Source organism: Equus przewalskii, chromosome 10 (genome assembly GCF_037783145.1).
Source record: "Equus przewalskii isolate Varuska chromosome 10, EquPr2, whole genome shotgun sequence".
Taxonomy (NCBI): Eukaryota; Metazoa; Chordata; class Mammalia; order Perissodactyla; family Equidae; genus Equus; species Equus przewalskii.
Genome location: NC_091840.1, coordinates 25,474,608 through 25,500,869, shown reverse-complemented (window position 1 = coordinate 25,500,869; position 26,262 = coordinate 25,474,608). Strand labels below are relative to the sequence as shown.

The following is a 26,262-nucleotide window of genomic DNA, read 5'->3' as shown; positions in this document are numbered from 1 at the left end:
AAGTCCAGAAAATATTTTACTGTCAGAAAAAAAGCAGGTAATGCACTTAAAAGTCGTTGGTAACCCATAAACTGCTTGCAAATATAAGGTACAACTGCTAAATGCCTTTATTGTTATGCTGCCCACCCGGACTCCAACTTGGTGCGTCTCTTTTTGGTCCTCGCACCTCGGCGCAGCCCGCCGCGCCCTGCACGCGACCCCCACCTCCCTCCGAGTTCCCGCCTCTTTCTCCTCAGGCCCCGCCTCCCCTCAAATTTTCGGACCCTGCTGAGACCCTGGGACGCAGGCGCACTAGGGGTGGTGGGTGGTGTCTTGAGGAAGAGGGAGGAGAGGCAGGAGAACCCAGGGAGGGGAGGGGAGGAAAGGGGAGGGGAGGGGCGCGGAGGGGGCGGAGGCCGCGCGGGGTGGGGCCCGGCGGGTACGCGCTCGCTGCGTCGACGTGCTGACGCCATGACGCCCCGGCCGGTGTGTGTCGGTGTGTGTGTGTGTGAGTGTGCGCACTGCGAGTGTGTGTGTATTTGTGTATCGGCGGTCTCGCAGGTCCCGGATGTTGCGGACAGTATGAGGCGAGCGCAGGGGGACGGGGACCAGCAGCTGTCGCCACCGCTCTCAGGTGAGTGGGGGGAGGAGAGTCGAGGGAGAGGGTTGTCCTGTCGGAGTGTGGGGGGCGCCTCCCCTAAGAGGTGACTGACCCCCACACCCCCCGCCCCCCCCCGCCACACATGTACTCTTCTCTGTCCCATTTCCTACATCCCGGGTTACGTGGCCTGTGACTGCCAGAGCCTAATCACCCGTTCCTTCTCCCAATCCCAAGCATTCAGGAGACACAAACGCGCCCCCTGCCTTCAGCCCCCCCCATCATTTTCCCAGCCCCATCCCCCTTGCCAAATAGTGAGCTGTCGCCTGCGGCGAGATGGGTGACTGCGCATGCGCGAGTGTGAACGCGCTAGGGGTGCTTGTTCGCTGCCCTGGGGGCGCATGCGCATCGCTGTGTTGCAGGGACCTGCGGGATAAAGAGCCCCTTGACCACGCGCCCGCCTTCTTCCCAGGCAGTGGGCTACACTTGCTGCCGGATAGTGACCCTCTGTAGCTCCGATCCAAAAGGGAGAATTTAAATTATTTGAGGGGTTTATTGATAAAGCACTGCTGGCGTCTGGTGTTGCCTTAGAGACTCCCAGGCTACAAACGCCTCCCACAGCCAGCGTGCCCCAAGCTGACCTTTCTTTTGAAACTGTCACTGCAACTTCTAGTTCTCGCAATACTTTTCTTCCCTATACTCCCATCGTCATGCTGTACCTTTAACGCAAACCTCCCCTAAATTTAGGAGTAGGTGCCCCAACCCATTCATTTATTCTGGCAGGGGATTTTGGTATCCTTTCTGAAGAGGACTAAGGGTCATAAAAAAGAAAGTAGGGGGGGTTTCCTTTTAGTAAAATTATCTTCGCGGAACTAGATAAGGTGGAGATCAGGAGCACACAGTATAGGCGTTAGAGTACTAACTAAATCAAGACATCGAGATTCTCATCTCTAGCCCTCCTACTTGGTGTGACCTATTTGCCTCTTTTTTTGAAAAAGATCTTTCTTAGCGCTTTCGTTTTAGCTGTACATTATTGATGCTCTGTCAACATCACCTGAAAACAAAAGCAATCTGAAACCACTGGTGGACGATAACTTACCCCGTGGAGGTTTTAACTTTGAGTAATGAAGTGAAGTTTCTTTCACATTTACCAGTAACAGAGAGCGATTTGAAATAAGGAACTTTAAAAGTACGGTAATATTTCAGTGATCTAGGACCTGAGTTCTCAGTTGGCAGGTTATACATGGTCCTTTAATTTGCTCCTGTATTATCATTCTTTTGGAAACTTTGAGGCTGCTTAGCTCTGCCATCAGAACAGGATGAGGAGATGATAAGCTTACAAACAGAAGGTTTGCTGAATAGCATTGAAATGAATAGCTAAATTGGCGGGGTGGGGGGTGGGCGGTGGGGGAAGCGTTTTCTGTGTTTTTCAGTTGTCTTTGCCAACGCTGTCTCCTATCTGGATATCTGGGAATGGGATATATTAGTAAGCCTTATTTTTTATTCTCTTTCCATTGTATTCTTTCTTTGCTGTTCTCTCAAGGCTTTTTTGGCTGCCGTTCTTAATTGTAGGACCTTATGTTCTTGGACCTTAAAGTATGTATATGTTTTTCACTTCCCCATTTAATCCTGGCCTTTGCATGGTTCAGCTGTCTTTTGTGCTATTTTCTGTTGCCATGGTTACAGTTGGAGCCAAGAGATGACACAGGAAGCACAGGAGTTTGGGGGGCATATATCATCCTGTGTCCTGGGAAAGAGCTGGAGACTCATCTTTTTTTTCCCTTGCGTGAAGACTAAGGAGTATGTTATTGCGACAACCTCCCATCTAGGGTGGGGGTGGTTGGTGTCCATTTGGTACTTCGGTGACTTCTTTTAGAGCTCTTCACAGTGGTTAGTTTGGTACTTGGAAATGTTTAATGTTGCCTGTGTCCAGACTTCCATCAGGTTTTGGTAAAATCTTGAGGTAAAACTATTGAGGTAGTGTCCATTTCTCTTCTCAGTAGGCTTCTGTTATCCAGGACGATTTGTTTTGATCTGGACACATTTCATCTGGTTGAATTTATTGAAGGCTCATTTAAAATTTTTATGGTATGAAGGCATGAAATGCTTTTAGGATTAAGATGAGTATCATTAAATAATTCGTATTGGTGCAGAGCCATGCTAAAAAAACTCTTTAAAATGGGTAACACATGTACATACATATGAAACAAAATTCGAAAGATACGCAGGGAGAGTGAAGAATCTTTCTTCTAATGTCCTCCTTTCATCCATCTGTTTACCTCCCCAAAGGAGACTGTTGTTCCCTGTATCTTGTTTACCCTTCTAGAGACAGTCAATTCTTTTACAAGCATATACAACTATATGTTCTTCGGTGTTTAGTTTTTATTTTACAGAAATGGTAAGACACTATACCCATTCTGCACTTTGCTTTTTTCACTTGATGTATCTTGGCCATTATTCCATACAGTGTGTAAAGTACCTCTTCCTTTTTGAAAGATGACAAATATTCCATTGTGTAGATGTACCATCATTCAGCCAGCTCTTATTATTGGATACTTAAGTTGTTTGCAGTGCTACAATCAATTCCTTGTGTGTGTCTTTTATGTACCTGGGTGTCTGTTGGATAAATTCCTAGTGGAAGTGCTGGATCAGAGGATATATGCATTTTTGATGTTGTTAGATATTGCTAAATTGCTTTCCATCAAGGTTCTACAAATTTATATTCTTGCCCGCAGTGTATGAGTCTGCCTCTTTCCTCACCGACACTGTGTTATCAAATTTTTCATCTTTGTGCAGTCTTTTATCTAGGATTTTAAAGTTTATAGTGTAGCTTGTTAAGCTTCATTACACCCAGGAGTTGTGGATAAATACCGTTGCTGTTTTGCAGATGGGGATGGTGGTGGAAGATATTGTTTGACTGGAGAATAATGTCCTGAGAATAAAGTCGTATGCCTGGATAATACAGCCAATCCATGACAATGTTAGGAAGACCTGTAAAACCTATATTCTGATTTCTTCCTTTAACTCTTAGTTGCTAGTTTCTCTCTGTGAAATTCTGTAAGCCCATAAGTGATGTTTTATGATCTCCTTTTGAGAGCTGTGACTCAAAATTGTTTATACATGTAAACTGCCATTCTCTTGAGGAATCGAAAAGCTAACCCAGTTAAGGTGCATTACTGAGTGTCTACACAGAATACTGCTACTAGTGCTTTTTAAAAGTCTGCTGATTGCAGTATACTTCACTATGAACTGTGAGGAAATAGAAAAGAATTAAAAGATATCCATGCCTGAAGGAGCTTACAATCTTTTTGGAAAACCAAATCTACTGAATATATGAAATAATAAGAGTACAGTTAGGAAACAGAACCTGGGGATGATGCACCACAAGACAACATTTTGGCCAACGATGGACCGAGTATATGACAGTGGTCTCACAGGATTAGTACCATATAGCCTAGGTGTGTAGTAGGCTAGACCATTTAAGTTTGTGTTAAGTATACTCTGTGATGTTCACACGACGACAAAATTGTCTAGTGGTACATTTCTCAGAGCATATCTCTGTTGTTAAATGACACATGAGTGTATTTGCTCCATCTAAATATGTGCATATGTGTTTATATATATAATATATAAATGTTTATGTTGCAGACGTCATGGCACCTATTAAGGTGCATCTTCTTAATATAAAAACGTTTTGCTTAATTGTTCTTACAATACATTGTCACAGTTGAGGCAATTAACATTAATTTCCTAATACCATCTAATACCCAGTTCATATTCAGATTTTCCCAGTTGTCTTGAAAATGACACTTTTTAGCTATTGGCACTTTTTTCTTCAAACATGTCTTTTAGTCCCTTTTTAAATCTAGAACGCTTTATTTAGAAGCCACACAGTATTACCTTTTGAAGAGACCAGGTTGTTTGTCTTGTAGAATATATCACTTCTGGAATTTTCTGCTTGTTTTCTCACAATTTCATTTAATTTGTTGCTTTATCCCTGTATTTCCTATAAACTAACACTGCAGTCTCAAGGCTTGATTAGATTCAGGTTAAAGATTTTTGGTAAGAATACTTCTTAAGTGTTGCTCTGTACCTCGTATTGCATCACCGTGAGAGAAACAATGACGTATGATGTCCCACTATTAATGATGCTGAGTTTAAGATAAATACCAGATCTCTCCACTGTAAAAGCGTTTTTTTCTCTTCGTAATTAGTAAGTAATCTGTAGAGTGGTGACACTTGGGCATCGTACTCTTAGCCTTCTCCAGCAGCCTTTCACCTAGTGCTGATGATCCTTGTCTGGATCAGTTATTTCTTTGGGTGTTGCAAAATGGCTATTTTCTAATTTTCCCATTCCTTTTTCATTGATTAACTTTCACTCTTCTGTAAAGATTTCTCTCCTCAGTCAGGAATAAGTTATAAGTTCTACCAAAAAGTTCAGGTAAATTCTTAATTTTCCCTTTAATAATTTTCTGAATAAAGAGAGAGTATAATAATTGCCTCTAGCAAATGAATGGTTTCTTTTTGTCACTGTTTTAGTATCATTATAAGCTCATGAATTTTAGTTAATTCTGTGTTTTACCAATAATTATAGACATTTTTTTTGATGCTCAAAATGTTCCATATTTGGCCTCTGGGAGCCCTTTAAGCTTGGTATGTGAGTGCTTCCTTGCCCTCTCGCACAAGAAGTTCCTGGCTCACTTTGTATTTTTCCTGTCCTAGATGTGGAACCCTCACCTCTGTATGTTTAAGTATGTGTGATATATATATCTATCACATTTTCTTCCCTTTTCATAAATTATGTTCATCTCCCTGTGGAGCTTCTGGAACCAAATTCTAAAAAACTAAAGATGCCTTTATTTTAACACAACACTAGGGTTTGACTCACTTCTGTGCCACTGGCGTTGCTGGATGCTAGACCTCACAGATTGCTTGTCTTGAATACTCTTTGTGAAAGACAGGTGGTACTCTGAAGAGAGCGTTGCTTCCCCCCACTTCCTTAATATAAGGTTAGCTGTAGAGGAGACTGGGGAATGTCTTCTCTCATAAGCAACCTTGGTTTTTTTCTGAGATGAAAGTTACACAAAATGAAATTTAGAGACTGCAATTGTGTTTATAAGCTTTCTTGGAGATGTGAGGTTTTGACGGTTATATAAAAACATCTTTGTGTGTATACGCACAAGGATGTGTTTGTCTTGTCTCCCCTTTCCTCATTTACATGCGTTTCTCCACACAGTTGGAGTGTTATGTAAGATTATGCTGTAATAGCATATTTTTTTCATTATTACTAGATTTTCATCATAAAAAAGGAGTGAGCCAAATTTGTTCTTAATTAGGGAAAAATTTCAGATAGGCCATGAACTCGTCTATCTAGCTGTTTTAACACAGGGTCTGAAACAGTGCTGAATCTTGTGGATTTTTATCGTGTCCTGTAGACTCAGGAGAACTGTTGCTGCATCCACAGTGTTTTCTCAAAATCCACCACACTAATGAAGGTTAATGCAAATGAAAGATACGGTGGAACTGCATTCTAAAGCTGGTTTTAGGGGCTGGAGTAATTCCTGCCTTAGCAGAAAACGTTTTGTTAGACTCGTCATGTAGTGGTATTTTGAGTAATCTTACTGATTTCAAGTTACTCAAAACTTGACGATAAAGATATTCTGATGTTTATCTGAAATTTTTTTTTTATCATCTTGTCGTATTTACTTCGGACTTTATAAGGTTATTTTCACCCTGGTTTCATAACAATACTGGCCCCATGTTAAATTCTGGTGGTGTATTCAGGGAAGCACACCTGTTTCTTGTAAACGTTTTCAGGCATGGTGAATCACTCCGAAAGGCTGTCCTGACACATTTGCTACGAGATCTGGTAGCTTCTTTTACTTTTGTTTTTGACCAGTTCTCATTATAGGAAAGAAGATTCTAAAGTATGGCCTCTTTAGAGACGCTTGGGCCGTCAGTCTTACAGCTCTGGTCACGTCTAATAGAACTGGCAGGAGTTGCCCAGCTGCTCTGTGTGGCAGAGCTGGTCGTGCGGCTTTGGGAGAACTGGTGCAAACTTCAGAATGGGAGCCTTTCCTTGACCATGAAGTCGTGTGTTCTTGACTGTTTCTTTCTAAGAAGCCAATGGCATAAATCATCTTGCTGTGGCACCAGCTACGTCAAAGAAGGGCTTGCAGTAGTTCTCCGAAAGCCTCTAATTCCGCCTGTCTATTTATTTGTAAGAAAAAATGTATATGTAATCATTTATCTCCTTAATTTGAGATTTACATAATCCTTTTCTTGGTATTTAGAAACAGGTAGTACTTTCTGTTTCTGTGATTTTTTGACTACTTTAGATACTTGGTCTGAGTGGAATTATGTGGTACAGACACTCCTCAACTTAAGATGGTTCAACTTAATTTTTCAACTAGACAGTGGTGCGACAGTGATCTGCATTCAGTAGAAACCATACTTTGAATTTTGAATTTTAGTCTTTTCCGGGCCAGCAGTATGATAGTCTCTCGGGATGCCGGGCAATGGCAGCAAGCTGAAGCTCCCAGTCAGCCACTGGGTCACCAGGGTAAACAACCGGTACACTTAGAACTGTTCTGTACCCGTACCGCCCTTCTGCTTTTCACTTTCAGTAGAGTGTTCAATAAATTACATGAGATAGTATCTTAAATAATAATTTATTATTAGATATTATTTATTATAAAATAGTCTTTGTGTTAGATGATTTTGCCCAATGGTAGGCTAACATACATGTCGTGAGCATGTGTAAGGTAGGCTAAGCTAAGCTGTCTTGGGTAGGGTGGGTGTATTAAATGTATTTTTGATTTACCATGTTTTCAACTTACAATGGGTTTATCGGGATGTAACCCCATTGTTAGTCAAGGAAGATCTGTATTTGTCCTTTTGTATCTGGCTTATTTCACTTAGCATGATATCCTCAAGGTTCATCCATGTTGTAGCATGTGTCAGACTTTCCTTCCTTTTTAATATTTTTTTTTTAAAGATTTTATTTTTTTTCTTTTTCTCCCCAAAGCCCCCGGTACATAGTTGTATACTCTTCGTTGCAGGTCCCTCTAGCTGTGGCATGTGGGACACTGCCTCAGCGTGGCCTGATGAGCAGTGCCATGTCCGCGCCCAGGATTCGAACCAACGAAACACTGGGCCGCCTGCAGCGGAGCACGCGAACTTAACCACTCGGCCACGGGGCCAGCCCCTTTCCTTCCTTTTTAAGGCTGAATAATAGTCCATTGTATGTATATAGTAGTCCTCCCTTGTCCGTGGTTCTGGTTTCCCGCTTTCAGTTACCCACGGTCAACCGCGGTCCGGAAGCAGATGCTCCTCCTCCTGATGTATCGTCAGGAGGTCAGTGGTAGCCAGTGCTGCGTCACGATGCCTATGTCGTTCACCTCAGTTCATCTCATCCCGTAGGCTTTTTGTTATCTCACATCATTACGAGAAGAAAGGTGAGTACTGTACAATAAGACATTTTGAGAGAGACCAGTCACATAACTTTTATTACAGAATATTGTTATAATTGTTCTGTTTTATTGTTAGTTGTTATTGTTAATTTCTTACTGTGCCTAATTTATAAATTAAACTTTATCACAGGTATGTGTGTATATGAAAAAATATATAATATATATAGGATTTGGTGCTATCCACGGTTTCAGGCATCCACTGGGGGTCTTGGAACATACCCCTTACAGATAAGGAGGGAACTGCTGTATACCACGTTTTGTTTATACAATCATCTGTTGATGGACACTTGGGTAGCTTCCACCTTCTGGCTATTGTGAATAATGCTACTGTGAACATGGGTGTACAAATAGCTGTTTGAGATCCTGCTTTCAGTTCTTTTGGATATATACGCAGAAGTGGAATTGCTGAATCACATGGTAATTCTATTTTTAATTTTTTTGAGGAACTGCCATACTGTTTAATATAGTGGCCGCACCAGTTTACATTCCTACCAATAGTGCACAAGGGTTCTAATTTCTCTACATCCTTGCCAACAGTTGTTATTTTCTGGGTTTTTTTTTTATAGTGGCCATCTTAATGGATGTGTTTTAATTTTTTTTAACTTTATTTTATCTTTTATTGAAACTAAGTTTTAAACTTTGAGTCAGATTTATTATGGTTTTCCTTTATGGTATGTGTTTTTTGTGTCCCCTATATTGAGGTAATAGTTAGATCCTATATTCTAAAAATTTTAAAGTTTTGCTTTTCACTTTTAGGTCTCTAATCCACCTAGAACTTATTTTGATGTTTGGTGTGAAGTAGGGATCTAATTTTTTTTCCATAAGGATAATCCTGAAGTAGGGATTTAATTTTCTTTCCATAAGGATAACCCAGCATCATTGAATAGTCATGTCTGCTACTTTATAATACCACTTTTATGTTTCCAAATATATGAGGGTTTATATCTGTATTCTCTATTTCATACCATTGGTCTGTTTGTATATCTTGTGCTGGTACTACACTGCCTTAATTATCATAGCTTTGTAGTAATTGTTCATATCTGGTAGGGCAAGCTCACTACCTAGTTCTTTTTCTGTTCATCAACCTCCCTGAAAAACCCTGTCAGATTGGTATATTTTAATGAAGCCGTTTGCTGCCTAGAGTATATTGGCATGGTATATAGAGGCCTTTTCTAAAAAAGAAAAAAAATCAAGCCTCGCTTATCTAGTAGCTGATCGTTAAGTGTGTCTCTTTTTCTGAATGAGCCTACAATTTCCATTCAATTTTTAGTTTTGTTGGAGTGATTTTCATTTTTATATAGGTATATGATCTTCAAATGGAGGGGAACCTTGTTATAATTTGGTGTCTCAGATAAGGACACCAAGTAAAACACTTTAAGTAAAGGCATTGAGATTCTATGGCATTTTCTTCATCATAAGAAAAAGAAACGTGTTTAAAACTAGCTCATATAAAAGGAGATTTGTCAAAGGAAATAGCTGTCATAGAATCCAAGGAAAAGCTGAACAGTCAGGCCTCAGAAAGGGCTGGAACCAGAACAGTTCCAAGGACTTCAGCAATAAGAGTTAATGGACTCTAGTGTTCTGCCATAAATGGACCTCAGTGTCCACGAGGTTCAGTTCAGATCCCTGAGCGAGATCTGATTGGTCAGTCCAAGGCTTGACTTCCTCTGGGCCAGATATCTGCCCCAGGTCCAGCTCTGGTGAGGATAGGGGAGAGGAGATTTGGTACAAACAGAGCAGTTTTGGGGGTGGCTGGAATCAGAGGCAGATTCTCTTAGAGCAGTGGTTCTCATACTTTTTGGTCTCAGGGCTCTCTACACTCCTAAAAATTATTGAGGACCCCAAAGAGCTTTTGTTTATATGGTTTATTGATATTTACCAAATCAGAAATTAAAACAAATACTTTTCTAAGTATTAATTATTAGAAAAATAAACCTATCATGTTAACATAAATAATATATCTTTATGAAAAGGAACTTTTCAAAAAATTAGAACAGTGACAATGTTTACATGTTTGGAAGTCTCTTAAATATCTGGCTTTTTAAATAAAAGACAGCTAGATTCTCATATCAGCCTCTATGTTCAATCTGATATGATAAATTGTTTTAGTTAAAGTATATAAAGAAAATATGGCCTCAAAGGACATGTAGTTAGAAAAGGGAGGAGTATTCTCAAGTAATTGTGCTGCTACACCAAAACTTGCTAATTGGTAGTTTCTTACAAGTTAAGTTACAGTGTGGAATCTGAAATCATATTGATATTTCTGTTCCATTAAAATCCAATGGCTGTCTTGCGCTTTGAATGGATCTTTTACCCATACATGATTTTATAATGTCATTCGTTGGTTGGTTGGGAAATACTGGTTCATTGAGTTAGGCAAGTCTTCCAAATGATACATTTCATACTGCAATATCAAAAAAAGTACATTAGTTCATATCACCACCCATCTCATCAGAAGATCTCTAAGTACTGGGAATCTGTCAAGCAGCTATAAGATTTCCAAAATTCTAATTTTTGATTAAAAGCTTGGGCGTCCAGCCCTGTGGTGTAGTGATTGAGTTTGGTATGCTCCACTTTGGTAGGCCAGATTTGCATCTCAGGTGCGGACCTACACCATTCATCAGCCAGTGCTATGGCAGCGACCCACATACAAAATGGAGGAAGGTTGGCACAGATGTTAGCTCAAGGCTGATCTTCCTCAAGGAAAATAAAAAGGAGGATTGGCAACAGTGTTAGCTGCTCAGGGCTAATCTTCCTCAGCAGAAAAAAAAAAGCTTGGATTTTATCTTTAGCGACAAATAGTGTCAGTTGTTTTCCTTGGAGTGATAGATTCACTTCATTTTCAAGAAAATGTATACTAAATATTCATGTCTCAATAACCAGTTTGTCCTTTGTTCCAAGTAAAAGTAGTGTTTGATGAAATAAACAGTTCAGCTCACAACTCAAATAGTCACAAGTGGTTTTCCTGGAGACAGCTATTGTACTTGAGAATCCTGCAGAAGTGCTTTTTGCATACTTCTCATTTCATCACACAGAATGTTTGAAAGACCTGTACTCAAGGGTTCAGATTGAATAAAATCAACGATTTTTATTGCCTCATCAAGAACATTAAGTGAAACTTTTTTTTTACTCACCAATACATGATGGTGAAAGACGCATGATTTCTAGTACAGTTTGATCCCATTACCTTGACTTAGGCTAAGACAGCAACAGTTTTACCCATTATTTCTTTCATACCACCATGCAAACGTCAACCAAATGAAAAAGGCAAACAATTTCTTAGTATTATAAAAATAGTTTCAACTTCACAGAGCGCTTGAAAGGGACCTCCAGGGATCCGTGGACTACACTTTGGGAACCACAGCGTTGTGAGAGGGTGTGGGTAGGGAAACCAAGGCCTGTTACTTGAGGTACAACAGCTGTTTCACGGTGGAGTTTCACTGGATTGCCGGTGCTGTTTCCTAACGTCACTTACTAGGATGTAGAAATGAATGGGACATTTTAAAGATCATAAAAAGTTTCAGATTTCTTGTTGAACAGAAATGTTTCCCTAGTAATTATTGTTTTCAAACAGCAGAGTTTAAGGTATTCAGATTTTCAGCCAGATATTCCTTCAAGTATGTGATAATCCTAGGGTAACACATTTTAATATAGCTTATGGAATTTATGTCATCATAGTAGCACATACAGTTTAACATTTTTTTCAAGCAGTTGAATACATTAAAAAATTTGAGCTCTAAAAATTGTATTTGGGAACATCTTGCCTTTTCAGAAGAGGAAAAGAAGGGAAGGTAAAGGCTGGGAATATTTGATCATTAAAGGGTTTTGCTAGAGAGAGCCTGCCCCCCAAATGTAAATATGTTTTATGACAAAGTGGTATTAACTAACTTCAACAAATATCTATTGACTATAAACAAAGGTTTTGTAAAAGGTGAAGGAGGGGTATGTTCTGAAATGAGTGAGAAATTAAACCAATATTATATATTTTGGTGTTTAGAAGAGGAAGAGATCATTCATTTGGGGAAGTTGGGGGGGGAATCAGGCCTGTCTTCATGAAAATTACATTTAAACTTGGTGTTGAAGGTGTTTTGAAGGCTAGAATTTTGACTGGCAGAGATGGAAAGGGAATTCAGGCAGAAGGAATGTCAGGACCAAAAATGTGGAGGTGGGGAAACACAGTGTTTGTTAGTATAGGGTGTGTACTGGAAATAATGAACAGTGTAGTGTAGCTGAAGCAAAAGACTCATGGGATAGTGGGAGATAAGACAGGAAAGTAAATTGGCCCAGAACGTGGAAGGTCTTCTACCAAGGCCAGGCGGTTGGGGTTTAATGTGCTAAGTGACGGAGAGACTTTGAAAGTTTTTGATTGAAAAAAATAACATGATCAGAGTGTGTTTTCAGAAAATACATTTGACCTCTTTCATTTGTTAATTCATTTATCAACTATTTTTTAATTAGTTACTCTGCTACTTAAGCATGAGGAACAGTATACAGTGGTGAACCAAACAAAATCCCTATTCTCATGGAATTTATAGTCTAGGAAAGGAGCTTCAGCAAATAAACACAAATATAACTACAACTTAGTGTAAATGTTATGAAGGAAAGGAATGTTACTATTAGGGGAATTATGGGGAAGTTAAATTTAGTTAGAGGAAGCTGGGAAGGCCTTGGTGAGGAGTTAAATATTAATTGACTACCCACGTTGTGCTCGGTGCTGTTCTCAGTGCTGGGTCAGAAGCCCTGCTCTCATGAGGTGCATATTCAGGCAGTGAACAAGATAGGTGTATGGTATGTGAGAAGGTGGGAAGTCCCAAGGAGAAAAATAAAGCTGGAGAAAGAGAGAGGGAGTATTGGGGTGGGGGCAGGTGTTGCAATTTTAGATAGAATGGCTGGGAAACGGCTCACTAAATCACTACAAAGGTGATAGTTGAGTAAATACCTGCATAAGGTGAAGGAGTGAGCCAGAACTCCAGAGAGAGGGAATAGCAAGGACAAAAGCCATGAGGAATATTTGTGTCTGGCATGTTTAAGGAACCAGGCCAGTGTGGCTGGATTTAAGTGAGCAAGGGAGAAAGTAGCAATGAGGTCAGAGAGATTGGTGGGCGGCCAGACCCTGCAGAGCAGCGGTTCTCACCCTTAGCTGCGTGTTCGAGTCCCCTGGGGAGCTTTTAAAACTCCCCATGCCTGGGCTGCACCTCACACCACTTAAGTAAGAGTCCTTGCAGGTGGGACTCAGTGGTAGAGGCGATAGAGAGAAGTAGATGGATTTGAGAAGTATGTTAAAGAATCCACTTAATTATAGATGGAATGTGGGGGTTGAGGGAAAAGAAAGTGTCAAGGCTGACTCCCAGGTTTCTGGCTGAAGCAATTGGATGGATAGAGGTGCCACTTACTGAGATGGGAGTGGGGGAGAGAGAGGAATGGGAGGAGTAGGTGTGGAATTTGGAGGGAAGATCAGAAATCAGGAGTTCAGTTTTAGACATGTTAAATTTGAGATGGGAGTGAGGCTAAGTATAAATATGTTAAGTAGGCAGATATAGGAGTGGAGCTTGAAGTGAAGTCAGAACTTGAGGTAATAAATTTATGCATCAGCTGCTTATTGGTTGTCTTAAAAGTATCTAGATGACATATAGGATAAATTTGATGGGGAAAGAACTGGAGGTGTGGAAACTGGTTAGCCTGTTCCACTAATGTGAACAAGAACTGGTGCTAGAGTGAAATAGGATAGTGGCAGTGGGAGTAGAAAAGAAAGAGTAGGTTGGAGATTTGAGGACCTTTGGAGCCCGTGTGTAGTAGGGGTGGACAATAGGCAAGGAATGAAAGACAGCTTTGCCATATCAAGCCTGGGTGAATGATCCGTCTGTTAGCAGATATAAAATGGTCAGGAGGAGCTGGTTTGGGAAAAAAAGATAGTGTTTGGCTTTGCATGTGTTGACATTTAGGAGAGGCTGCCCAGCGGGCAGGCAGTCGAATCTCTTGCACTGGGTTTTAAAAGAGCAGATGAGGTTTGAAACATAAATTTATGTTTCATTTATGTAAAACTGATTCACAATGGGAGCGGCAACATTTCTGAAAATAACAACGTGCAGAGTCTTCATCGTGCCTGTTCGGCCCTCTGTGATATGGTCCCTGCCTGTTTCTTGTACAGTCTTTTCCTTTGTGTCTCATGTTCAAGCTGCACTGGCTTGCTTTCTATTCTTCCAGTATACCCAGCTAGGTCCTCCTTCAGAGCTTTCGTACTTTTGTTTTCTCATCTTAACTCTTTCCTTCCTCTTGGTAGAGGGAATAGGAGTTCAGAGAGAAAAACTTAGAAGTCGATATCTGAGAAGTAGAGAAAATTCCAAAAGATCCTTGCTAAGGTATGAGAGTATGGATGAGCACCTGAAATGGAATGGCTCTGGGAGCCATTGAAGTTGAAATCCCGTCAACACAAAGACAGAGTTCCATGTTAGCCTTAGCTACTTCAGTACTCAAATCTGTTGATTGGAGTTGCTAAATCAGTGGTAGTTCCCCTTCAGTCGGTAATCTGATGATGGGGCGCGGTGGGTAATGGTGATGGTTGACCTTTGGAATATAACTTGACTCAATTCATTGCTGTCCTGTCAGCACCTAAGGAAACGTCCTCTGCATAGGTAAGAAACTTCCTTCAGTGTAAGTTATTGGTAAATTATCTCAGAAACTTCTGGCTTGAAGAAACAACATAAATACAGCAGGGAAGTTAATTATGCCTCGACTTGGATACATTGTTAGGGACTTCTCTTTATGAGCTAGTGTGTCACTCCTTTAGGGGTGGTGATAGTAGTAAATGTGAGTAATGCACTGTATGCACATATCCTTAAAAAGGCTTGTGTGTAATTTCAAAATCTATGCTGTATTTTTTCAGAATAAAAAGATTTTCTGATTATAAAATAATGGAAAAATAGAAACATAGAAAAAATAAAAACCTAAAAAATTTCATGTCACTAAAAAATAATCTTTTAAAGTAACTACATAGAATTCTGTTGTATGGATGTATCATATTTTATTTGGCCGATTCCTTACTAATGAGCTTCCTTTTTCTTCAGTGTCTGCTTGTAAATTATGTTGTGATGAACACTCTTGTACATGAATGTTTTATACACTGATCAGATTGATTCCTTAGCATGGGTTCCTAAAGTGGAAGTGGCAGTGGAATTGCTGTGCTGAGGGATAGGCAGTGTTCCATTTTTCTAATTATTCTTTAAATATTTTTATAGTTGAAAAGATATTTAAACAGCATTAAAGGACATTTTAATAATGGAAAAAATCAATTTTATTCTTGTACCAGCTGTTTTCCTCTTCCCATCTGATAAGTTATTTTGTTTTGTTTTTAAGTACCTATTCCGTTTCACTAGACTTACCGAAAGAGAATTTGGAGGTAGGGAAAGACACATACACATTGCAGTTCTGGGCATCCGCTGTTAGTTATGAGGTAAGGGATTCTAAGTAACGTTTGTTAACTGCCAAGAAAGTGACAATAAGTGTGATAGGAATCCAGAGTGAACTGGGGTGTTTAGGAAATGCTTCAAGGCAAGGTGGAACTTGACCTGGATCCAGAAGGGTAATATTCAGGTAGGAGGTAGGAGAGCATTCCTGGCTTTCAGAAGGATGTGAACAGATTTGAGGAAGGCACATGATTGTGTGAGCTGACAAATGGGCTAGAGTCTAGCCGCTAGACTGACTGGAGAGAAAGGCTCGTGTTGTGGTGCAGTGGGACTTCACTTATGGGAGTTAAGTTATATCCCAGGGGACCAATTTTACTTTTAGTAAATCTGAAATTGGACAGTATGGAACTATAAGATAAAGCAGATATATAGGGGCTGGCCCCGTGGCCAAGTGGTTAAGTTCGCGCCCTTTGCTTCGGTGGCCCAGGGTTTTGCCAGTTTGGGTCCTGAGCTTGGACATGGCACCACTCTTTAGGCCATGCTGAGGCGGCGTCCCACATAGCACAACCAGAGGCACTCACAACTAGAATATACAACTATGTACGGGGGCTTTGGGGAGAAGAATTTAAAAAAAAAAAAAGAAGAAGATTGGCAACAGTTGTTAGCTCAGGTGCCAATCTTTAAAAAAAAAAAGCAGATATATAGATGCGGCCCAATTTAAGCAAACTGAATACATTAAAGTCTCTTTCTACAAGAAATATAGAAGAAATTCATTTATATAAGTGAATTACTTAAATAATGAACTTCCTGTCTATCTTAAAAGCTCTCATCACAGAAAAAATTTTTTTTGTAACTGTGTGGTGATGTTAACTAAACTTATTGTGGTAATCATTTTGCAGTGTATACGTATATCAAATCATTATGTTGTACACCTAAAACGAATACAATGTTACATGTCAATTGAAAATATTTTTTGAAAAATGAACTTCCCAATACTTAGATGTTTATTTTATCTTGTAGTTTGACAGACATGTTGCAGTTTTTGTGGATCTCAGTTTCTTCTATAAAATCAAAGGGTTTAGACAAGCTGGTTGCTCAAGTCCTTTCTGGCACTGAGATTGTTACATAACTTTTCAGGAATACCTTGATTTTGTAGAATAAATTGACCTGCTTTAGGCTGATACCACTTCTAGCTCCTCAGGCACAGTAATGCACCCCCACGTCTGTGGGAGCAAAAATCCACAATTGGATGATTCTTTCATGGCTTCCAGGTCTAGATTGATTCACCTTTGGAAACTCAGTTGTTCTCATCTTTTAGTTCTAAATGATATTTGGAGATGTTCATTTGAAAGAATTTTATGGCTAAGATTGAGCTTCAAGAGGATGCTGTGAGGTTGAGAGGAATTATATATTAATAGTCAGTTTTAAATTATCCTTGTGTAAATTATCCATAGGAATTTATCTCATGCTGGCATCCTTCTTTTGTTTGGAATTCACTCCCATGATGTCGGTAATGTATGACCAGGCTATGTAAATATGTTTTATTATTAGTTCAGCCCAGATAAAATTTTGGGTATAAATCTGTAGGAAAAATTACATAATACATTCCAAAGTAAAATGTTAAGTATATCTTTTTTACTATCTCTTTTGAATTATTTATACCACTTTTTACCTCCTTTATTATGAATAATCGAGAACTGACTAGTACTTTTTTAAACTCAGAGACTTTCTCTTTAAAATATACAATCATGTTCAAAGCTAATTAGCGGCATTCTTTAAGTCTCTCCCTCCTAGCATCACATTCTTTTCACTAAATTGTACTATCTTTGACCAAAATGTTGCCTTTTAGAGAGAACCAAGGTGAGGTGTCATAAGGTGACCGACTAGCTCTTCTGACAAGCCCTCTCAGGATGCTGTTAACTTGATGGAATCTTTAAGATTCAGGAAGCATTCCTCAATTTTGCGTGTAAACTCTGTTTCTTCAGTGTCACCAGAGTTGTTGCTTGGTTTTAGGGAAAAAATGGCTAACCAAACTCAAAAGGGGCTGACAGATAAGCTAGAATGCCATTTTATTAATGAATATTGAGGGGTAGTCTTTCCCATGAGCTACCCAGCATGTGTCTTCTCAGTCCATTCCCCTCCTCGTGTTAGGATATTATTAAAAAACTGATAATAGTGACTCCTGATTGCTGAGCACATAGTATGTGTGTGTCAGGCACTGCTCTAAGCATTTTTCATGTGTTCAACTCACTAAGTCTTCACGATAACCTTACAAGGGAGATGTTCTTGTCTGTATTTTATAGTTGAGGAGCCCATGGCACAGAGAGGTTTTTTTAGTAACTTGCCTGGAAATCATACAACTAGTAACGACTGTGTTGTGCTGGCAAAAGATGACTTGGTAAGTATAGAATCTTCATAAAGGGAAGTAAAAATCCTTGAGGCCATTTAATTTGGATCATGATATATTCACTCATTCCTTTTTCAAACATGTATTAAGCACCTAGTATTTGCTGGGCACTGCCTAGACACCAGGCTTACCAAGGTGGATATAACCCTCAGTTAAGTGCCCTCCTGGGATTCTCAGTCTAGTGGGAAAGACAAATAATTACAACAGCAAGAGATCTACATATAGAGGAGGAGGAAGCATTTAATTCTACTTGGAGAGATTAGAGTAGATGTTTACAAAGATGAAGGAAAGGCATTCTGGGTGGAGAAAACATATGCAAAGATGCCTTGACAAAAAACCAGCTTATTCTGCAGGAATGAAACAAGAAAGTATTGCATTAATTAAGGTGATACTGTAGTTTATTAATGTCCTGCACTAATTAAGTTGGGTTTTGGTTGTGGGGATCAGGAGAAAAAGACATATAATACCAAATATAATACCAAATACCATACTATAATACCAAAACTTCATTTTAACGAATTTCTCTAAACTTTCTCACCAATTCTTTGACCAGGCTCACACATAAGAAAATGGGTGGTTTTAAATTTATCCATTCTCCTCCTACTTGATTATCACTGCTGGAAGAAAGAGGGACAAGAATCAGGATCTGAAAAGTCTACAAATTGGATAGTGACCACTGTACTGAATTCAGTCTTTTTTCCTCAGTAAATTGTGAATGATTTCACTATAGATATCTACAGTGCTTTTAAGAATTTAAAAAAGTTTTTCTTTCATCTGTTTCAAGTATGGTAGAAATTGAAATAAAGGTCATAATTTTATTCTAGAATAAAGAATGAGTATAACTATCATCTTTATTACTAACTATAATATAAAGATATTTTGAATTAGCTAAATTTATATCAGTTGTGAAAGTCAAAGTTTATTGACATGAGATATTTATAGAAGTGATTGGGTTAATTATAAATTATATAGAAGTCTCAAAGACGTTGGACAATGGTTTTTGGTAATTTGTTATGCAGCAATGGAAAACTAAGACACCTCCCTTCCTCTGTTAGGCTGTGTCTTGACTACTGTGCCTTGTATAGAGTACATGCTCATTAAAAACAGATACAATGGAAAAAAAACCTACTTAATTTTGGAAGTTATTTGTATTACATGATCTGATTGGATAAACTTTTGTGGCAAGTATGGGCAGTAACTGTCTACAGCCAATCGTGAGCCATTATCTTCTTTTATGTCATAATAGTTTGCCATTTAACATAAGAACCCAACCAAATATGGCTTTAGTCTGTTTTTAACAGTATTTGCAAGCTCAGTGTTAAATCGAATGTCTTTAGATTTGATTTTTGATTTAGTTTCCAGTATTTATTTTTTTCTCCTTGATCCGTTGCCACTTAATACCAATCTCAAGTCCAAGAAACAAATTCTTGTGTATCTTGGAAACAGTAGATTGTATTGAAGGAGGTGATTATTTCATTCCAGTCTGAGGCCTGCCTCTTTAATAATGTGATTGTAGTATTTGTTTTTCTTTGGTTTATAGTTTTTATTTGAAAACTCTTAACCTAAAATTTTTGTCTACTAATCTGCGGAATTCAGTTTGGTAGATGGGACGTTGAACTCCATAAGGTAGTGTTTGCCAGCACCTAGAAGACTTTAATTTTTCTTGAGCTGCAGCCAATCTTAAAGGATCTACCCAATTCATAGGCCTACAGGTAAGGGTTTCTTTGTTAGTGGTAGAATTTGGGGACCTCCCACATGATTTTTTGATAATATCATGGGCAGGACCTTTGCCAAGTAACTCTTATCTTTGACTTTGTGTCCCGTTTAGTTCAGCTCCCCCTTCCTTTCCCAGCTGGTGCCTTGTTGGGTACCTGGAACTGTCTGCTCTGAGTCCAGTGTCTGGAGTTGGGCCCCATTGATCATTTGCGGTTGAGTTAGAGCGAGGGCTGAGAAGACCATCATCATTTTGAAGAGATGCTCAGCGTAGGACTTGCTGTGCTTGGTTAGTTTCATGTGTGGGTGTATATAAGGTTGGCCTTGATTCTGAGTGCTTCTGATTGATGCTTAAAATTGTGGGTTTTTTAGTGATCCTTTGATAATAGAAGAAACTGGGGGCAATTTTCTTGAGAGATTTAGTGTTGAGTGTGGTTGGTTTACTTGGGTGAGGAGAGAAAAGAATGTATTGGGAATAATCTCATAGTGGTTGTTCCCAAATTGTGTTTTCCTACTTTTCTTATAAAATTAGAGGGAGCTTCTGCTGAAGACAAACATAACGTTAGATGTATTGCATTTCCCTGATTCTAAAATTAAAAAATTTTTTTTCACATTTCATTGTAAGACTAAGGTATGGTTTTTTCTTTTTCCCCCCAAAATGTGATAGCATACTGCTACTGATGTAATGAATACTTATAATAAGAAATTATTGACAGTAAAATGAGAACTTTTGTATGTATTTATTTTGTTTTAGAAACTCGTGTGCTCCTCCCTACACACACGTGTGCGCACACACACTCCTAGAGTTGCCTGATATTTACGTGGTCCTTTGCAAGTACTTCCTATTAAACCATGATAATTTTCCAAGTGGATGATGTGATTAACTTAATGAACAGCCGCTTATTGAGTATCGGCTACATGCTAGACATTATACCAATTATTTAATAAAAAACACTTTTAAAATACACCAAGTGTTACCTTTTATGTGCTTTATTAACAATTTTATACCTCTGGAATCACGTACCATCCCATTTAATTTGGGGATAAACGGCTCAATTAATAGGGATTCTTTGCCAGTGGTAAAGCTAAGGAACTAGATTGACTCTCACTGTGCTGATAACCATCTCTGGGTGAAAGTGGCAAAATTATATGTGAAGGAATTTAGCCATATGTGTTATTAAATGCACATTGTGATCTAAGACAAAACTGGGTCTCCTTGGAATTCATAGAATCTGCCATACAAGTAGCTCACCTACTCTCCTTGTGTGTGGTCCCCCCTACGCAATTTATTTTCTGTCACTATCTTACAAACACCTCAAGGAAACAGCAACGCTTAAATCTTGTAAACAAACAGGTACCACACATCGTGTCTGCTGTATTTTTGGCAGGAGTTTGTCCACTTAATTCATAAAAGACATTTCTGGCCTTTTTTTTTGGTATGAGTCTCACTGGCTCTCATGCTTAAAAATTTGTTTATGTCTCTCTGTCTCTGGCCATCCTGGATGAATAGTGTATCAGGAGAGTGGATGCTCAAAGGTGCGGAGAATCAGGCAGTCATGCAGGGAGTATATATTGATACAACATTTTTTAGGGCAGTTGACAATATCTGTCACAACAATGCACAGGCTCTTGGGCTTGCTTGCACTTATCTTCAGATAGACCTATTTGCTACAATTTTTGCAGTAGCAAAAACTTGGAAACCACGCATCAGGGTACAGTGGAGTTCTTTGCACCTTTGGAATGAATGAGTTATATGTGTGCTTCTGGGGAATAGGAGAGTGTGTGTGTGTGTGTGTGTGTGTGTGTGTGTGTGTGTCTCTGTCTGTCTGTATGCTTGTATGTACATGCCCTTTTTTGGCTTTGTGAGTTTTTTTGTCTGTTTCTGAGGATACCGAAGAAAACAGTGATTGGCTTTAGCCTTTAGAAGATGGATTTGCGTGTCTGGAAGGAAACTTGTACTTTCCTTTGTATTATAGCTTTCTATAACTTTTGAATTATTTATGATGTGTATGTATTACTTTTAGTTTTCAAAAAGCATACGTGAAAGGAGGCAGAAATAATTTTAACAATATTTCCAAAGGGGCATAGAACTTTACCTTTGGAAGGGACCTTAGAGATTCTTGGACAGTCACTCCCAACTTAAAGATGAGAAAACTCAGATTTAGGAAAGTATCTACAAAGCCTGCAGTAGGATTCAGGTCCCAAGGACAGCAAAGGCTTATGAATATACTGACTCATTCTATTCTTATTCTAACTGTTTGTTTAACTGATGTCCGTTTCTCATTGTGAAGGATTGATTTTGGAAGACCCAATAAAATGTTGACCTTTGTAAGACAGTTCTTAGAGTAACTATCTCTGGCAATAAGGATAAAGTGCTAGTGGTAACTCTTATCCGCATTTTGTAACTTTGGAGACCCAGTCCTTTAAAAGTGAATTTACTTATGAGTTCTGCAAGTATTTAATATTTGAAGTAAGTTTGTGTCTAGAGTCCAAAGCTTCTCTTTTGGATTTGAATACCTAGCTGACTATTCTAGATTTTAAAATTGCTTTTAATGAGTTTTTGTTCCATCTAGAGTTTTGTTCCATCTAGTTTTTGTTCTATCCAGTGAAGAGATGGAGAAGTAATTTTTGTGACTTCTAAGTGGCTTACTATTTAAAGGCAAAGTGTACTGTAAAAGATGGTAGAAAAATTGTTTAATGGAATAAAATTTATATTTTGAGGAAGAGTTCCCAGTTCTCGAAAATGTGAGCATTTCTTCTTTTAACTGTATGTTGAGTGTTTTCCTGACTCCTCGAGGCCAGAAACATTTTCTTTTTATTCAAACCAAGCAAGGAAATTGGTATTGGTGAGGCTGCTGGTTCAACATGGGACTGGACATCCAAACTGCATTCAATGAATATTTTTTATAGTTGATTCACTTTAGGGCTCAAGCAATAGAAACACATTTATCAATGTTAAGATTTTGTTGGACTTAGGATAAAAATCTGTCTTTGCTTGTAACTCTGCTGCTTGTATAGGTGGGGAAAACTTACTCTCCCAAAATGTAAATAATCCATGGGCAACTCTCAAAATGGGCACTCCAGTAAGTTTGATTAAGCTGATCAGATGAATCTTTGCTTCATGGGAAGGGGTTTTCAGGAAATAGGGTAAAGGAGCCTTTTCACATCTTGAGGATCAGAGTCAAATCATGTCTGTCCAGTTTTAATCAGTAAAGGTTTGGTTGAATTGAAAGGGAGAAAAGGTTATAGAGGGCCAAGAACAAATAGAGTTGCAAATTTATCTTTGTAACCCTACCTCCTTAGGGAGGAATCCAGTTTGTATAGCCACTTTAATTCTGTTGTGAATGTAGACTGAGCAGTGGAATTGGGTTGTCTGACAGTTGACTTAATTTGAACAGTTGCATTAGGTAAGACTGGACAGCTAGGTTGGGGGATGTCAATGTTGCATGTGTTTTCTGGTTTGTTTCCAGTATGCTTTCTGATAATGAAGAGAATTTGGTTGGTCTACATAAGGGGTAACTATAGTGCTTCACCAAGGTCTTTTTTGCTTGAAATCACAATTGAACAGTTAATTACAGTTTGATTGTTTTTCACCAATACGTTATCTTTCATTTACCCACATTGAAACTCTTGAGCCCAACACCAGCTTTTTCCAACATAACTATGGGGAGATAGTATAATAGCCTGGGCTCTGGTCTCAGCTCTGCTCCTAGTGTCCTGTGTGTAATATATCACATTAGGCAAGCCACTAAGCTGCTTTAGGGTTCAGTTTCCTGATCTGTAAAACAGAATCATTTGAGTGGATGTTCATTAAGTCCTTTATATCTCCAGAATTATTTTACTAATTCCTTTATTCACCTGACGTTTATGAAGCAGCTTCTGTGTGCCAGGCACAATACAGGCTGCTCTGGGTGCAAGCCCCTTGCCCTCGAAGAATATTCAGGCTAGTAAAAGAACTTTCTTTACTATTTTTTTTCTTCTTCTTCTTCCCCACAAAGCCCCCCAGTACATAGTTGTATATTCCAGTTGTAGGTCCTTCTAGTTGTGCCATGTGGGACGCTGCCGCAGGGTGGCACAACGAGCAGTGCCATGTCTGCACCCAGGATCCGAACCAGTGAAACCCTGGACCGTTGAGTGGAGCGTGCAAACCCAACCACCCAGCCATGGGGCCGGCCCCAGAACTTTCTTCACTTTATCCAGATCTTTTACTCTCGAAGAATTAAGCAGTGTTAGCAAGTTTTCTCACTTTTACTGTCACTCTATAAGGCATTTGTTAAAATTGTTGGTATTATTTATATCTCTGTCTCTCAAAATGCTGTTATTTCTACCTTTTATTTTTCTATTTGTAAGCCAATTTACCATTTTGGAAAACAGATCCCAGATCCCCAGTCCCTATTATGAAAAACTAGTGATTTCTTTAAAACAAAAAATATAGAGTCTAGAGCTTGCTATTATAATTTTTAAAAAGACAAGCCTAAATCGATATAATAGGAACATTTTCAAAGGTTAATGATGGCTTTGTTTAAACATTTTACACCCAAAAGAAAAAAGAACATTTAATAAAGTTTCTTTTGGATGCTAAAAAGAAAAAGACCAGGGGGCTGCTTCTGACTGCGAACTGGGCATTATCTTAGCAGAGCCCCCTCTGTCTGGGTTCTGGTTTTAGCTTTACAGGACCAGAATGGCAGTATTGTAGGTGCACTCAGAAGATGATCAGGCTATAGACCACAGACAGTGTAAGGGATTAATTCACATAAATCAAATTTATAGAAGGTAGGGGTGGGCCTGCTACTTTTGACTGTGGTCAGAGAAGGCCTTTTATTAAAGAGGTGACTTTTGAGCTAAACCCAAATAACGAGCAAGCGAGTAATGTGAATATCTAGAAGGGTCTTCCAGGCTGAGGGACAACAATGCAAAGGCCCTGTGGTGGAAACAGACTTGGGTTATCTGTAAAAAGAAGGCCAGTGTGTTTGCAGAGAAATTAGTAATGCAGGAGAGGGGTAGGTGATGAATTTGATGTAATGGGCCAGCTCTTATGGAACCCTATAGGGTCAGATAAAGAGATCGAATTGTATTCCAAGTGTGGTTAAATGGAAGAGTGACATGTTCTCATTTACTTTTTTCAAGTTTATCGTGGCTACTATGTGGAGAATAGATTGTGCTTCAGAGGAAGCTAGGAGAGCAGTAAGAATCCAGTTAACTCTGGTTCAGGGGAGAGAAAGCTGCACAGAAATGGATAAAATTAGACAGAACTGGGTAAATGTGGGATACATTAGGAAGCAGGACAGCTGACAGGACTTGCTGATAGATGGGATAGGAAAAGATAGGGGTTTGGGCCCGAGCAACTGGGTAGAAGATGGTCATGTTAGACATCTCAAATGAATATAATTAAGGAATGATAGAAATTGTGCTTTTTAGTTCTGTAATCTTGTGGCAAAGGAGAGAGAGAGCTCTCCAGAGGAAAGACACTGGTTTCTCAGAAACTCAGACTAGAAAATTACTCTGGCGTGTTAGAACCGTAGACATTTTATTTTTTAAAAATTAATGATGATTAGGTACTAAAGCATAGAAAGTCATTCTAAAAGTATTAGGACATACGATTTGTTCCCCGGGGGCAGTTGTGAAAGTAGGCATGAGCCTATCAGTAATTTTCCCAGGTCCCCATTAGTAATTGTGCTCAGAATTCGTAAGAACAAAAGAGCATACTTTTCAAAAGAGTTGCCACTTGAAAATGAAATTGGAGTTGAAAGCTGGGATATAGCAATGTGTCTTCTATCAGATATTTTTCCAGTTTTTACAAGTTCAGTGAAAGACCATGCCTGGTCTAAGAATCACCTAGTCACAGGAATTATAAAGTATAGGATTAGAAGTTGAAAGACTTGAGCTCTGAACTCAAACCTGCTGATAGCCATGTGACCAAGACAGACTGTAACCTCTGAGCTTTTGTTTCCTTATTTGTAAAATACTTGCCCTGCATGCTTCACAGAGCTGTTAAAAATTTCAAATAAGATCATGAATGTCAAAGTACTTTGAAGACTGTGGAGCACTGAATACCACTTGTGAGGGAATATGGCTTAAAGTATTGAACACAAAAGATCTTTGGAAGACCGTTTAAAGAAGACCAGGAGGATGGGGGTGGAAGTGCACGGGTTGTCCCTCTACTGTGACTCTTGATGCTCTGGTTTCCGCTAGGCTATGGTACTCAACTGTATAGACCTGTTGTAAGTTGCCTTATGATCCTTAGCCAGAGTGACTTGTGAAACAGAGGACTCCAGATCAATTTAAATGCTGTAGAGATGATAAAATGTACAAGCAAGTTTGATTTTGCCGTCTTATTTGGTAGTTAGAACTTTATTCCTAGTGGTAATGCCAAAATGAAAGGCAGCAAAATTTTTTTAGTTTGTAGTATTTTTTAGCTTTAGTTTTTTTCCCTTATTTGACCTTTGGGCTGTGGAGTGGGAATTTGTTCAGTTTACTTGGGAGTATCTTTTCCTTAAGAAGTGAAAAATATAAACATGCTCGAGGCTTGCTAGCAGTTGAAAGCAACTGTTGGTCAGCAGGAGAGTGGAAGGGAAAAAACCAGGCTGGGGGTGGAAAAAGTAAAGAGGGAAGAAAAACATATTTGAAAGAGGAGGAAAAGCTTAAATCATTTCAAAAAGTCTCTTTTTAAAAAAATCTGTCTTTGAGTAC

At 39.1% G+C, this 26,262-nt stretch overlaps 1 protein-coding gene across 7 annotated transcripts in view; it reads left to right on the top strand.

Annotated features, from left to right (window-relative positions):
- The first annotated feature begins 379 nt into the window (after positions 1-379).
- Positions 380-26,262, top strand: part of SPOP (speckle type BTB/POZ protein) — a 61,410-nt gene continuing 35,527 nt past the window's right edge. For 2 of the 7 annotated variants that reach the window (XM_070560641.1, XM_070560643.1), the window contains exons 1-2: positions 437-613; positions 7,639-8,034. The gene's annotated coding sequence lies outside the window, so the exon portion shown is untranslated. Of the gene's footprint in view, positions 614-2,259; positions 2,378-7,638; positions 8,035-26,262 lie in introns of those variants that run through there. The other 5 variants (XM_008520361.2, XM_008520360.2, XM_008520363.2 and 2 more) reach the window with 5 other exon arrangements.